At 42.4% G+C, this 16143-nt stretch overlaps 1 protein-coding gene and 1 long non-coding RNA gene across 3 annotated transcripts in view; one reads left to right on the top strand and one right to left on the bottom strand.

The window, feature by feature from the left end:
- LOC108155945 (heparan-sulfate 6-O-sulfotransferase 2) overlaps positions 1–16143 on the bottom strand; it is a 104324-nt gene that overhangs the window by 24926 nt on the left and 63255 nt on the right. The window lies entirely within an intron of this gene.
- Positions 3351–3752, top strand: LOC108155950. Its single transcript, XR_001775078.2, has 2 exons — positions 3351–3460; positions 3522–3752. It is a non-coding gene; the product is annotated as an uncharacterized LOC108155950 (long non-coding RNA).

The raw sequence follows: 16143 nt of genomic DNA, 5'->3' as shown, positions 1-16143 counted from the left end.
GTTCAAATCGAAATACAATAGAGTTTCTGTATCAACAGATAGAATATCTTACTTAGAGAATCCCTCTGTCGATTTCAATGCCATAAATATTTATTAAAATTGTGCCTTGAATCTCCCTACCATTCTGTTCTTTTGGTTTCAATTTTCAACCATAAGGTTGCACCCATAAATAGCCACAAAATGTTGGACAATCCCGAGTGGGGAAGGAATGATGGTCCACTCGGATATGTATTCCATTAACCAGGAAGCGACTTTTGTTTTGTCGCCGCCGCTGGTCCTCGCATTGAGGTATTGCCCTGTGTTGGAGCACTGGATCCTTGTTCCCCCAGCAGGACTGCTGCTGTTGTTCTCCTGTCTCCGGCCTGGCGGTTGCCATTCGTTTTGTGTACGGAAATTTACGATTTACACGTATGCCAAATGCAATGGCAACTGCAAATGGGAATTGGGGACCCAAAGATTGGGGGAACGACGTGCGGCTTGGGGACACTCAATGCCGCCGCTGCTGTTGGGCGATAATGGTTTCCATGATGTTGGTGTTGGTGTAACAATTGGTGGAGCAGAGGTATTGTAAAAAGATGCCGTCGCGTTGGTGCCCATAACAATGCAATGGCAAATATAGGAGAGTCGGAGAGTGAGCTCTTGTGGCAGCCACAAGTACTTATATGCAACACGCTGAGAGGCTGAACAATTATTGCCAAGGCTGACACACACGCCACAACAAGGCAGCAGAAGGGGGATGGCATTGAAATTCAATTTCATTGTCGTTGGAAGCGAGAGCACTTCTCCTCATTTTCCCTCCATCTCTTCTCTCTCTCTGTCTCTCTCTGTGTTTCTCTGTGTAGGGTTCTCACTTCTGTTTACACAATCAGCAGCAGTGTTTGCATGGCCAATGCGTTTCTCTTGTATTCTTACTGAATGGTGGCAAATCTGGGGTGAGAGCAAAGGATCTGAAGCAGCAGCAGCAGCAGCAGGAGCAGTAGTAAGGACTCTGCGAAAGCTGGATTTGGTGCAGCAGTGGGGCTTGTAACAGCAGCAGGAGACGACACTGGAGTCGGATCTGGCAGCAGTGGCAGAAGGCTTCGGTTTGGAATGCTGCAACTCCTGCCATCGCAGCAGATTTTTGATTTATTGAAACGCACGATGCACGATACAGGATGCAGGATTTAGGATTTAGGATTCAGGATTCAGGATTTAGGAATGGAAATTCGAAATTTTTGTTTTGTTAGTGTCTCTGTTGCTGTCTCTGTGGCTCTCGGGCCCTAGGGCTCTTTTGTGGCATGCAAATTTGTTCTGCCCCTTTAATCGTTGGGTAAAAGGGTATAATATCCTGTATTTCCTTTATTCAATATCTTAGGTCTCGAGCCTCTGCTTATGTAATAATCGATGTATTACAAAGATGATCCAACAATCTATCAACCCTCAAAGCCATAGGACACCTGTGCCCATCAGAACTGTCCCAAAAGAAGACTCCTGGGAGACTCCTCTTTGCCACAAGGCTTAGGATATAGCTCTTAAATAACACAGAATTATGTATGCACCACCTAATGACCATTTTCCAACCGATTTAAAGGGTATTTGCCCCTCGAATGTTCGAGAGAAGCAACAAATTCACGCATTTTCAGTCCGGAAAGTGCTCAAAAAGCAATTAAGTGAAAGGCAACAAAGTTAAACCTCACTAAAGGGAATTTAGTTCGTAAATTAAAGATAAATTCTGTCAGAAAATCAGTTTATTGTTGGCCAGAAGATTATTAGCCCTGGCCTGCATGAAAAAACAATAGGCCCAAAGCCACATTGATACACTCTGGAAAAACCTCAGGAAATGTCCGGAATCCCCCCCTTGTCCATTGGGTTTTTGGGCTTTGATTTCCATTCAATGGCAGGCAGAGCCTTGGACTTTCATTTTCCCAAATTCACATGCATGGGGTGTCATTAGGAGCCCGTCCCCACATGCCACTAAGGTGCACAAATGGCCAACAAAAGGAGGCCAAAACGAGACAAGAAATGGTAAGAAGGGAAGAAATCCCAAAGACTAGAGGAGAATATGTAAATTTATCCCCAGCTTTTGTCTATTTTCCTGGGATATGTTTAGCTTGCTTTTGGTTCCTTGGTTCCAGGTGGCACGATGCGCATCATGATTGTGGCACTTGTTGGGCAGCAGCGTGAAGTGCCAGCTGATGGACCGCAGAATCAATATGCATTTGAATTTCAGCACTGGAGCAGTATGTTAAGGCAGACAGACAGCCACGTACGTGACGCCACGTTTCAGTTTCTGTTTCTGTCTCTGTTTTCGGTTTCTGTCATTTATTTTGTACCCTAACGCACGCAGAGATCCACAGAATATCACATTTGGGAGCAATTGCAAAAGAGGAATGTATGCAATATATATCGTATATGTTTTTCTGGAAGAGCGTAGAGTATTTGAGGGTACTTTGAGCTACAAAATGTAGCTTCTTGAAGGGGATTTTAACCCAAAGAAGCCCACATTAAGAGCCATCTTTCGAGACTGTGCTTTGATCATTCAGAAAGATTATTTTGGTACGCAATATATATCGTATATGTTTTTCTGGAAGAGGGCAGAGTATTTGGGGGCACTTTGAGCTCCAGAATGTAGCTTTTTGAATGGGATTTTAACCCAAAGAAGCCCACATTCGGAGCCATCTTTCAAGACTGTGCATTGATCATTCATTTTCCCTTGAAATTGAAGGACATTCCATCTTCGTTGCTTCGTTGTGCCCTCCGCATGGCTCTGCTGGGACGGCCATCCAACATTTGCATAAGAAGTGACTGATGGCAGTCCGAGGGGAGACAGCAGGCACAGGTGAAAGGTGAACACACACACATACACACATATATCAAGGGGCAAACTTAATTATATACGAGTATACGGGCACAGTAGGAGGGAGACAAGGAAATCCCCATGCAGCATCAGCAAGTCCCAAATCCAATAAATAAAACCAAATGAGAAAAATGCTTGCCACGTTACCGTGACGTCAATGCCACAAGAGTGTGTGTGGTGTGGCGTGTGTGTGTATGAGTAGAGCCAATGAAAAGTCATCAAAATAATAAGTTAGGGGAATACAAAAAATAAAAATAAATAAGGGAGAAATTCTCGGATAAGGGATTTCAAGTTTCTGCCGTAAACTTTATAATGAAAATCTTTTAAAAATCAATGCATTTTGCATCCTTCATTGGCTGCCCAAGCATGCAGGCCTCAAGGAGTCGCATGTAAGTTTTATCAACATTTTTGTGCCTGGCATTGCATGCAGACTTTACCCTCACTTATCGGCTGCACAGCCGAGGGGCCAGAGGGGGCAGAGGCAGGCTAGACCAGGCCAGGGCCTCGTGTGGGGCCGGAACAACTCGCATTCGCCATCAGTCAGTCCCACAGTCAAGACATGCACCTAGCCACAATATTAATGGGTACGCTTCTCTTTTTGGTTCCTGGCATTCCCACGGAAAGGTAACAGTTATTTACCCCTAAATACAATTAGTTTAAATTTATTTATTTATTTCATTTACAGCCATATTGGCGCGCTTAGATTGGCCTACAATTCCAGCAATGGCAGTTGGTTTTTCTTGCCCCAGGGAAGACCCCAAAATGTTGGCATAAACGTACAGAAGGCCTACTTTGCGCATCAAAGTTTAGGCGGTTTTTCGGGAGTTTGCTTTTCAAATAATATTTGGTTCAATTGTCGGACAGGTTTAAGTATAAGGGAGAACAAATGAGGAACAAATACAATGCGTAAAGTTCATTTAGGCACTTATTGCATATGCTTAGGGGTCATGCTTTAAAAATGGTTCCTCTGACGGGTTTCACTGTACTAGGTGTATCTTCCGGGTCCATTAAAGTAACTAAAGATTCGAAAATGTATATTTCCATGCCTATTATAGATTTAACACACATTTTTTTTTGCCATATACGTGACGAATTTTACATTAAGAAAAAGAAAATTTCATATTAAATACAGGATTCCCTGTAAAAATGAACCGATGGGTGGTTGAAGCAGCGATGGACATGCTTCTGCTTTCGTTGCCGCTTTCATGCCGTGAGGAGCGCAGCAGAGACTCGAGACAGAGGCTGGGGACCGAGAGCGCAAAAACAAAATACACACAGTGTGCATAATGGACTGTTTTGTCGTGGTTTATTTGTGTGGACGTTGACATGCAATGACTGCATCTTTCAAGAGGCGATGCAGTTACTGCACCGTCAAGTGGCCCGTGTGACACCAGCAGAAGGCTGTTACGCGCGGATCCCAGGCAAAACGCAGCCCTCCTCCCGCCCAACCGACCGAGGGGCGCTGCCGCATGACGCGCGGTGCGTAGCCGAACCAAACGCGAACATGCAAGAAAGATAGCTATTAGACTAACATTCGAGGAAAATTAGTACTAAACTTACTAAGAAACTAAGCATGCAATCAAAATACAAATACCACTACAGTTACTAATTAATAGAAAGGTGTGTAAGGATTAATAATTTAATAAGAGGAAGAGAATTAGTGGTGGATATAATATGGTAGAGGGAATTATAATCCGAGCATAAGACCCTAAACGGTTCATGCAAGGAATAATTCGATCTACAAAGTGGAAGGAACAACGGTATAAAATTTCTAGTCAGTCTAATAGGAATCGTGAAGTTTATGCGGCTCAACAGATCAGGGCTGTCTATGTCACCCCTGATCAAGTTGTGCATAAATATCACACCAAGCATTTTTCTACGGTTAACTAAGGATGGGAGGTTTACTAATAGTAGTCTACTAGAGTAAGATGGGAGTCTTACACCCGCATCCCAGTTAAGGCCCCGCAGAGCAAAGAGTAAAAAGTTTTTCTGTACTGATTCTATACGGTCCTGGTGTACTTTGTACTAAGGGCACCATACACAGGAGCCGTATTCTAAGATCGGACGAACAAGCGAGGTATAGAGAGTCTTTGTTATATAGGGGTCGTCAAATTCCTTTGACCACCTCTTTATAAACCCAAGCACGCTCATGGCCTTATTTACCATGGTAGAAATGTGTTCGGAAAACTTTAACTTGGGGTCTAACATAACACCCAGATCATCCACCAGGGTAATTCTCTCAAGAGAACCACCAAATAGGGTGTAAGGAGCCAACAAAGGGCTAGAACGATGAAATGTCATAACTTTGCATTTCGAGGCATTAAGGTGTAACAAGTTTGCACAACACCATGACTGAAAGCTATTGAGATCGGATTGCAAGCGAGAATGAAATGAAATGTCATTGTACTGGACACAGAGTTTAGCTTCATCCGCATACATAAGTACTCGAGAGTATGTTAATACTGAAGGTAAGTCATTAATAAAGAGTGTGAAGAGTAAGGGGCCTAGATGGCTGCCTTGTGGTACTCCCGAAGAAACCTTTACTGGGAAAGAGAGGGAGTTTTTGAAGAGGACTCTTTGAGACCTAGAACAAAGATAGCTAGAAATCCATCTCAGGAGGTTGGGCGGAAACCCTAAAAGGTCAAGTTTATGCGCTAAAAGGGAATGGTTTACAGAGTCGAATGCTTTACTAAAGTCGGTGTAAATAACATCCGTCTGTAAGTTACCTTGAAAGCCTTTAATAATGAAAGAGGTAAACTCTAACAAGTTCGTGGTGGTTGATCGCCGCCTTATAAATCCATGCTGAGTTGGAGATATAAGTGACTTGCAGAGATGTTGCAAGTGCGGAGTTAAAACCCTCTCAAACATTTTAGGAATAGCGGATAACTTTGCTATACCTCTATAATTTTTTGCATCAGACTTGCTACCTTTTTTATGGAGAGGAATTATAAACGATTCCTTCCAGATCGGGGGGAAGCAAGAAGAATCAATGGATAGGGTGAATAGTTTAAGCAAAGGTCCACACAGAGCCTCGGCGCAGTACCTGAGTACACAACCTGGAACCCCGTCTGGACCCGGTGAAAACACCGGCTTAACTAGTCGAAGATCATGAAGTAGGGAACATTCATTTAACAAGGGACTGAAAATGCCGTTCGACCTCGGTAACCCGTATGGGTACGGATGACCAGAGTAGCTTTCCTCAGAATAGGTGGTTTGGAAGAATTGGGCAAAAAGATCGGCAATTGCCTGATCATTATTTGCCGACGTATTACAAAATGATAGCGAGGATGGGTGTGCGGACGTTCTACGCTTACTGTTTACGAAGCTGTAAAACTGTTTAGGGTCCTGAGAAAAACGTATCCTGCATCGAGATAGGTAGTTCTTATAGCATTGAGCATTAAGAACTGAAAAGTTTGACCGAGCTAATACATAGCGAGAGTGAGAAGTAGGAGAACCCACTTTTTGAAATTTTTTATAAAGTCTTGATTTTAAGTTTTTTAGACTGGATAACTCTTTGGTAAACCAAGGGGGTTTTCCAGATCTAGTCGGACAAGAAAGCGGGACACAAGAATCGAAAAATGTGCCAAGAGCATTGTAAAAAATGTTTGTGCCTTTTATGATATCAGTGCACAAGTACAAAGCGGACCAATCAAAATCCCTAATGAGGTTATTAAGCTTCGCAAACTCGGCTTTACGAAAGCAGCGGACACGTTCGGGCAGCCTACTCGACCGATCCAATACAGTTGGTCCTATATCTAGCGACACCTCGAAAGTAGGGTGGTAGGCGTCTTCAGGTATAGTGAGCGGAAGGGCTCGGGTTAACAACACTATGGTCGGATCCGATACAAAGCACAGATCAAGCAATCGACCCAAGGAATTATTCACATGGTTGACTTGAGACAGGGATAGGTCAAGCAAGCCGTCAACAAAGTCATGTCGTGACATGGGCACTAGGATACTAGACTCGTTTACCGAAGACCAAACAGTTCCTGGCAAGTTGAAGTCACCAAGAACTATCATACGATCTTTATCAGATAGCGAGGAAGAAACAGCGGTTAAAGCGGACAAGTGCTGCTCATAAATTGAAATATCCGAAGAAGGTGGGATATACGAGCAAGTAATGAATATAGCGAAAGCGGGAAGAATCAGTCTTACACACAGGAATTCCAGTTCCTGTTGAACTTGGACTGTGAAGTGTTCCGACGTGAAGTAAGAGTCCACTGCAATTGGACTTTTCCCAAATTAAACATTGATTAAACATTTAGAGAATAGTTCCGCCTAGGAAGAGGACGTATAGGATATCTTAAAGAAAAGTCTTTTTGGGGAAGGCTTTAAAAGAACATATTTTGCAGTGTATTTGCTATGGTAAGAATCAAAGTCCTTTCTTCTATATATTACACAAAAATAACCTAAAGACAGTCATTGAATACTGGGCATAAAATCGGTCGAAAGACAGGTGCCGCCTGCCTCAAAATCAACCACACATATTCGTTTCCAAGAAGCTTTTGGTACACAGATTTTAATATGATGAAAAGTAATTCAAATAAAGAACATCCTTTTGATGAATGGTGGCCTGAAATTTGGACACCTAGAAACCCAAGTCCTGTGATGATTAATTAATGATAACAAATGCTGATTCTGCACACATGAATGTCCCTCAAAGGCAAACAGTTGGGCATAAATATTTCCCTTTGATGATGTCGAAATTCATTAGGGGAAAGTGGCATTCACAGTGTCTTGTCTGGTAATTAAGAGAAAGTTCATTAGTGGCAAATGTGGAATGGAATTTATAGAACTCACATTGATTATGTAAACAATGGCATGCAAAATATTTGTATAGGGGGGGGTGGGGGTGGGGCACAATACCCTGTAATCCTGCTTGAAGGACATGTGTTTAAGGCTTAACTTTTCTGACGAGCCCAGAGATTGCTTTCTTTGAGAAGTTTTCACCGGCAATTAGCTTGCCGCCAAAGAAGGATCTTCCATCCATCAGCAACAGGGCCCCCAACCCAGACAATGCCTCCAGCAAGGGGGCCGTGGCGGTGGCGGTGGCGGCACTAAGAGATTTATATTAAAGGGAGAGTAACCCTTATCTAACAAATTGCTTTGGCACTAAGCGACGACCAAAACTAATTAAAATCCTAAACTTTTACCTGAGATAGGACCGACTATCGGGGCAAACTATTCTTATATAAAACGCCTGCCTGCCTGCCGTTCGGTTGCCATTGGAACCCTACGACAGACAGGCACAACTTTCCAACGAAGGGCTTTGCCGGCCTGGCCAATTTCGAAGCCAAGCCAAGTTTTTTCTACCATACAAAAAAGTTCTCTCTCTCGCTTTGCAATAATACCAAACAGAGAACAGAAAACAGAAAATAGTAAACTGAAAACGAAACCCAAAAACCCCAACCAAAAACCAAAGCGAAACTATGTAAAGTTTTTAATCATGACTGGGCCTGGGCCAAAATCAAAGTCTGACAGCGAGAATAAAACTCGCGACAAGCCAATTAAAATTTACCACAAGGCGGCTTACACGGCGTATGGGGTATGCGTAACAACACGCCTGCCACAAACACCGATTTAGCCAGAGACCAGCACCAGTACCAGTGCCAGTTTCAGTTTATTAAAATTTCATTTACCACTGAAGTGGTAGGGGCAGGGGGTAGGGGGCTTCGTGGCGTGGAAATTTGTTTTCGCCTCACCAAAAAGTTTGGTTCCGCATATTTATAACCGAAAGTACTTGAAGGGAGTTTATTGAAGGGTATATTGGAGTTGTGGTGTGGTATGTAATAGGTTAGAAGAAGCTTTTTTTGAAGCCCCATAAGCAATACTCTTCCTCGAGTCGATGGCGATCTGGAATACTATAAAATCTAGAGAAATCAAAACCGAAATCAAATCTCAGGGGAACTACGGTTCGATCCCCCAATCCATAGGAAGAAACTGAGTAGCAGCTTTGCCAATTGCGATCCCAAGACAGAGCAAAAACGAGCGAGGGTACGCTTTTACGCTTCCAGGAGAGCGCACATTCGAGAGCGCTAAGCAAGAGCGTGCGAATTCGCTCCCAGGCGAATTCCCAATCACAACAGGCGAGAGCGCTAAGAAGATACGTGCGAATTCGCTCCCCGGCTCCCAGGAGAGCGCAAAGAAAGAACGAGCGAGGGCGAATTACAGAGAGCACAAAGCAGATCGGCGAAAGTGACGCGAGAGAGCGTCAATCCAGCTCATGATGTCATTATACAAGATGGCCCGCAACTCTCTTTCGGGTCTGATGTTACGCTCAGCACTAGTGAGAGCGCTGTGATGCCTTGTTTAATGAGAGAGAGAGAGAATAACGAAGTTTGCTGTTGTACTGAAAAGAGAGTGCGTTGCGGTAGCAAACCACCTTGCATAATTTCATCATGATCAAGCTTTCGGCGAAAACGGGAATGATCAGAGTCCAGACCACGAACGTGGCGACTTTCAAATGCAGTTCCATTATATTTCTGTACTATATCAGCTATCGAAATGGACTCGTATTAATAAAAACAGCCCCATATAGAGGATAGTTATCCATTTATACAGATTCTGTACCAATTTCCACCGATCTACAAGTAATGGTTGGAATTTTCCAAGCCAAACACAGAACTCTCTTCCCTTTTGACATCCCTTGTCATCTGTTCCCTTGTTGGATCATTTTTCAACACCCCACCCTTTCCCAGGGCATCCAAAAATCCAAGCCCTAGATCGCTTTAAATTCTAATATATTTTGCACTGATTTTTGGAATACTTTTAAACTGGTGGGCTTGAAAATGTGTAGTTGCCGTCTAGCCAACTGTTCAACTGTTCAAAAATTTAGTTTATTTTTACTCCTGGGCTTTCCAACTATTTGGCGTTGGCAAAGTTTTTATGGAAAAACTGAAGGAAGGTGCTTCACATTTTCCCCGTTATGTACTCGAGTCGAGGCTCTGGCAAAAAAAAAAAAAAGTTTGTGGTGCGCTTTTGAATATCACCGCCTTGCCTGCGGTTGAATAAAGCCCATCCAGCCCTCTGGGATGCTTGTGTGGGGGCGGGGGGGCGGTGTGGATGGAAAACTATCCAAAAATTCAAAGTCTGTCAAATGCAGAGCAGCCCGCGATCCGTGAAAGTTGTGCGAGCTGTAACGGCAGTGGAAATTATTCGAGTGAATGGAGGGAGAATTTTGTTGTTCCGCCTTTTGTTTGAAATTTTGTTGAGGAGCAAAATAAATACAACGAAAATCTGAATTGCCTTTTATGTACATTGACTTGGAATAGTTGAAGGATCCCACTGATGAAAATTAATAAATATGCTAATAAAATGAGCTGGAAACTTTTCAGCTTTTTTCCCAAAGGAAGACACAACAATTTTTGTGCAACAAATGAAGTGGAAAATCTGAACAGCAAAAAAGGGAAAGACTTTTTCATTTGTAATACATTTTCATTAGGTTTCTTTTCGGGCTGTCAATGAAATTCCTTCTTTTTTTTCGTCAAGAGCTTTTGCCAATTTCAATCATCCTTTGAGGCATTTCTTATCGAGAAAATTGAAATTTAATTACGGTCTGTGTGTGTGTGTGTGTGTATGTGCTGTGGTTCCATTTTCTAGACACAAAAAACTGTCTTTCTGCTTTGATGCGAGTGCCTATCCACTGAAGTGTGGACTGGAGTGTTTGTTTCGAACAAAAGACCAAACAAACAAACAAAAAAAGTAACAAAAACAAGAGCTCATATCAAATATTGCACGTTTCCGCTTCCGCTACTGGAAATGCGAGAAATATCGAGACGGAAGACGGAAGAAGCAGGACGAAGGATGCAGTGGCTTTTTCAAATATTGGCTCAGCGTCTTTTTGGCCTGGCCTGGCCCCTGCCAAGTGTTTCAGAATCAACAACTTCAGTGTAAATTGCCTTGGGGCAACATCTTTTGAGTCTCAGCAGCAGCAGCATCAGCAGCATTCCTTCAACTGCCACATGACGCAGGACTCTCTCTGTCGTGTGTGTGGGTGGCATTTCCTTCATCAAGACAAACAGTAGAGACAACATTAAGAAATCAACTTTAGACGCCAACGCGCCGCGCCTTTTGTTATGCCTGTTTTTCCGTACTTTGTTTGCTGTTTTAAGTCTTTGTCCCCTTCCCAAAAAGCCCCCCCCCCCCCCCCCCCCCCCCCCCCCCACGTTCCATAGGAAAATAGGAGCAAAATCTACAACATAAACATAAAGTTATTATATAAATAGAAAGGGGGAAGGGGGAGGAAAACTTTTGCTCCATCGAAGGAAACTTTTGCTCCGGTTTTTGCTCGTTTCGTTTCGGGTGTTATTTTCTTGTCGGTTTCTTTGGTCCGACCATGATGCAGAGGCCTTTGAATTATGCGGCAGATTAAGTCCCAAGTGCAGGCCTCCTGGAGTTTATTTACAGCCCGGAAAAAACCAAAATCTTTCAGCTGGTAATCTGCGAAAATGATGAATGGGGAGGCCAGACCGTATGAAAATTCCTGAATTGTGTTGAAGGGTTCATTAGGGGGTCTGAGAGGATAACCACTGAGATGATGAAAGGACAAGCCAAGGGTTGGGAGGCTGCGTTGCTTGGAAACCAATGAAACGAAGGAAGTTTTGTGGCAAAACAGTTTTTAAATCAGAAAAATCGGTTCTAGTTTATCGTAATAAATTCTGCTTTAAAAACTGAGAGAATGAAAATCTGAACGGCTCTCCTTTAAGCCCTGTTCACTTTGGTAGGGAATTTTCCCCAGCACTCTGGAAATAGATCCACAATTCATTTTTCATCTCCGACATGCGGCACGTGTCTGAAAAAAACTATCATTCTTTTTCGCTTAAACACAACGCTATAAAGTATTCAATTTAAACAAACCAATTTGACAATGCCAAAGGGATGCTATGGGGAAAACACACACACAGATACAAAATATATAGTTTCCAGATCCAATCCCGATGCATATGCGATTGCGGACGTACGCAGGATGTGGGGGAGTGGCACGGGAGTGGGGGGGCGGCAAAGCAACGCAACCGCAGCGAAAACAAGAAACGTAAAAACCAAAAAAGAGGGGAGATAGTTTTCGGAGAGCCGAAGATGTAGATACTCTTGAATATTCATTGTTTTTGTGTTAGATACATATATGTATGCTATAGGGGGGGAAATTGTATCTGTTTTTTTTTTTTAAATTAAAATAAATAAATTTTTTTAATTAAATAATTAAAATAAAGAAAATTAAAAAATAAATTAAATTCTATCCATTTTTTAAATCAAAATAAATAAATAAAATAAAAAAAAAATCGAATCAATTTTTTAAATTAAAATAAATAAAGTAAAAAATAAGTATTTTAATTAAAAAATTAAAATAAATAAAATAGCATAGACAAAAAAAAATAGTAATGGATGGGATTCTTTAAGGAAACAAAATATATGTTCCCCTAAAGACTACTATATCGATCGAAAGAATTATATTAAAATCCTTACGATATAAACTTAGTAATGCATTCCGATAAGAAATTTTTAAGTCTAATTTCAGACACTAATATATCTTCCAAAACTAAGCCACACGAAGACGGAGCTTTTCGATATCTACTCTGCTTTTCATGAGCTCCAGGAATATAGTACTTCTACAAATTGTTATATGTATAAGCCCTTTTGCTTTGCTGCATTGCAAATCCCCTACCAAAATGATAATACCCATCCATTGGGAAAGGTGTCTGTAGTCTGGCCAAATGCCGACAGTGCTAGACAAAAGCGCGGCATGGCTAAAGCCATTACTCATACGTCATGTGGCACCAGCAAAGGGGAATTCTCGCAATGAAAATACGCAAAAATACAAAATTCATAAAAAGCAAACAAAAGCGCTTGAGGGGTGCTAAAACCAACAACTAGACGAGTACTACAAATATTCTCGTATTGTATATACGTAGACATATTCGAGTATCTGTTCCGCCATATCTGTGTGTGTGTGTGTGTGTTGTGGCAAGTGGATCAGCGGGCGTGTGGCTGCCACACATCGTTCAATCCTCTCACTGGTGGGATTTGTGGTTTTCGTGCTGGGGTTTTCCTTTACGGTTTCTTCTTTTCGGGTTTTCTTTTCTTTTTCCTATGGCGTGGCATTATTTCTATTCCCCAATTACACGTTGCCCGGACAACTTCTTGATTTTTGCTCCTCTCTAAGGCTCCTGGGAGAGAGTCCTCCCCCCCCTCTTCGGGAGTGCATTATTTAAGCTGTGGGCGTAAGGGCGTGCGGGTTTAGGGGCTGTGCTTACATCTAACTTGCGTTTAACCACAAATTGAATTATCCAACAATTTACAACTGCGTGCTGTGCTCCCTCTCTTTGCCCTGTGCCAAACGACCCTGAACCGCACACTCCTTGGAGACCCGCCTACTTTTTGCCCCTTTGATAAACATCGTCATCTGCGGAAGGGGCTCGGGGTATACAAAAAACCATTGCACCAAAACCATTCATATCAACACGTTTAGAACTCAAGAGCGAACTTCTTTGGGGTTAAAGATGCAGAAAAGACACCAAGGTGGTCTGCACTTTAAATCAAATAAATGTGATTTCAAGGATCTCAGAGACTATAAGAGCTAGAGCAACCAAATTTGGTATCCACACTCCTGTTAGATCTCACCATTAAACGTATAATTCACAATTTCGTTCCACCTCTTTTTTTTTTGAATTTTTTGAGTTTCATTTCAAAAATAATAATTATTCAATAAAAATTAAAAAATAATAATTATTTAATAATAAAAATCAAAAATAATCATTATTCAATAAAAATCAAAAATAATAATTATATAATGTACATATATAAAGTATAATTATTATTTTTGATTTTTAAAATGTAGAGTCTCCGCAGCAGCTCACAACGTTTCCCCTCGTTTGTTACTAAAAATCTATTCAGTTCGATATTAATTCCTTATAAAAATTGGGAAAATTTTCATTTAAAGGTTAGAAGATTCCTCTGTCTGTTCCCTAAAAATGTCTTACCAAAACTATACGATCCTCTCCACAAAGGATACCGAAACACTTGCCTGTGTTTAAACCAGTTTTTTGTTTTCAAAAATACTATTTATATTTAATTTTCTTCCAAGTTACATACCTGTAATGAAAAAAAGAGATAAAATAAACGGGTATTCACATGTAAATCAAATATTCATGGATTAAATCGTGACATACGTACATTATTCCCATAAGAAACCCCCAAAAGATGATCAATCAAAGCCCCAAACATATGTCACCGAATAAACCCAATAAAAAATGGAGCAAAAAATACCGTGTGGATAGCGTTTTAGGCATTTACAGCACGTATTGCTACCGAAATCAGCAAAGTAAATAAATAAAATATTTATATATGTAAGAAGAGCTCCCCTGCCCCTCTGGTGGGGACATCTAACCGACGGATCTGTGAGAGAAACGTTTCCTAAATGGTTCCTTCCTGGAGGAGACCCTGTCGCAGTCCATCCATCCATCCGTCCGCCTCCTACGTCACGATTCCACCTAATTGCCAAGTATTCATCACACGTGCGTCCATGCGAGTAAACGTGACAGATGCCGCCTGGCCGGGAGGATTCGAAGGATTTTAATCAAAATGCTTGACGGGAAACAAGGAAAAGCGAGACGTTATCTCGCATTCTCGCATCGATTTGGGGCCACTTTTGTTAATGTTTTATGATGGGCTTAAGCAACATTTGTCGCAAGTTTTTCCTGTGTGCGCTTTAAACTTTTCCCCACGAAGAAAAGCGAAAAGAAAATGCTGCTTATAATTCCCTGTCGCAATCGTAATGCGTTTTTCCTGTTCAATGTTCGGGAAAAACAGACAAAGTAAAAGGAAAGGCAAAAACTGTGGCAGACAAGTGGAGTGGAAATATTTTTTGGCCCAGGAAAGCAGGAGCAAAAGATCCTGCTTCTGCCAGCATTTAGATAAGTTGGCAAGGGAAGAGCTTGAGTTATGGTATCTCTGACCTGGGATGATATCCCTGGCCAACTCTTCTTTCAATATTTCATAGGTAAGACTTCGAAGAGTAATATATGCCAAGGCATAGGCTATATATTTGCCACATTATCGGATAAGCTATAAGCGAGGAAAATTTCCAGCTTTCCCTTTGAGCTCTCCTTGATTTTTAAAAGATAATCCCCGCCTCCGTGTGTGTGTGTGGCACTTTGGCTCATTTGATTCACTAAGCGGTTTATCTCGGAGAACGGAGAAAATGAGATGATGTACAGCCAAAAGTGCAAACATTGAGCGTCGCACTAAATCCATTTTTGCCCAACCCTGTTTACGCTGCGTATGAGTAACAAATCAACAGAGCGCAGAGCAGGGCCATCAGAGGACACACATCTAGAGCATAGAGGATCCCCACCAGGGGCCAGAGACAGAGTGCAACCACAAGCAAAATGCCTGATTGGCAACATAAATCAGAGAGGACAGGTAACGCCACAGTCACCGCTACAGCCGCAGCGCCATGCCATACCGTGCCACGCCACGACAAGCCAGCTGCTCTGCCACTCGACTGACAGACAGCCCACCGACAGTTGCAGTGGCCGCAAAATGCAGCCCATCCTGTGCCCCAAAAAAAAACAAACATGTAAGGATGATACACAAGGCGTTTGAAGACTAGAGAGTACCCTGTGCCAGGGAGGGTCCAGGGACTGGAGCATTGTAGCTATGAAAAAGATGAATAATTTATGATTTAGGATATAATATTTATACATTTGGGGTTTTTTAAGATGGATTGAAAATTGGTTTGGCCTCCAAGCCTCTGTCTAAAGATCCTGCCTCTCCCCTTGTCCCATATACCCCTCGAAACCCTTTGGGCAGAGGGTACTCTTTTGGGAAAAAAACAAGCCCATGATGCAGAGATGCCAAGGCACACCTCACACATGGCAGAGCACCGAACGGCGGCCTGGCATAATGAACGCAACTTCGTGACGCGCTTTTTTGGTGGCATGTTGCAGCTGCAACAGCAGCAGCTCCCTCCTGGCTCTCTCTCTCTCTTCACACACAAACACTGAATGACTTCGTTAGCGGCACACAGGGGGGGCAGGGGGAAACTGTCAAACTTATGCAAAACAGGGACGTACAGAGAGAGAGAGAGAGAGAGAGGGAGACAGATGACAAAGTGTGCCGACAGATAGTGGTATGGGTGTGGGGGCACGGCGTACGAAGGAGTATGCCCTGCAATCCGTGAGAGTTCAATTGAGCAGCAAATTGTCACGGCAAATGTTAAAAAAAGTATATATGTATCTGCGTATCTGCAGATAGAGGGAGGGTGGTAGAGGGGGGTGGTCTATGAACCGACAAAATTGTTAGCACAAATA

Source organism: Drosophila miranda, chromosome 2 (assembly GCF_003369915.1).
Source record: "Drosophila miranda strain MSH22 chromosome 2, D.miranda_PacBio2.1, whole genome shotgun sequence".
Taxonomy (NCBI): domain Eukaryota; kingdom Metazoa; phylum Arthropoda; class Insecta; order Diptera; family Drosophilidae; genus Drosophila; species Drosophila miranda.
This window is presented reverse-complemented; position numbering and strand designations above follow the sequence as displayed.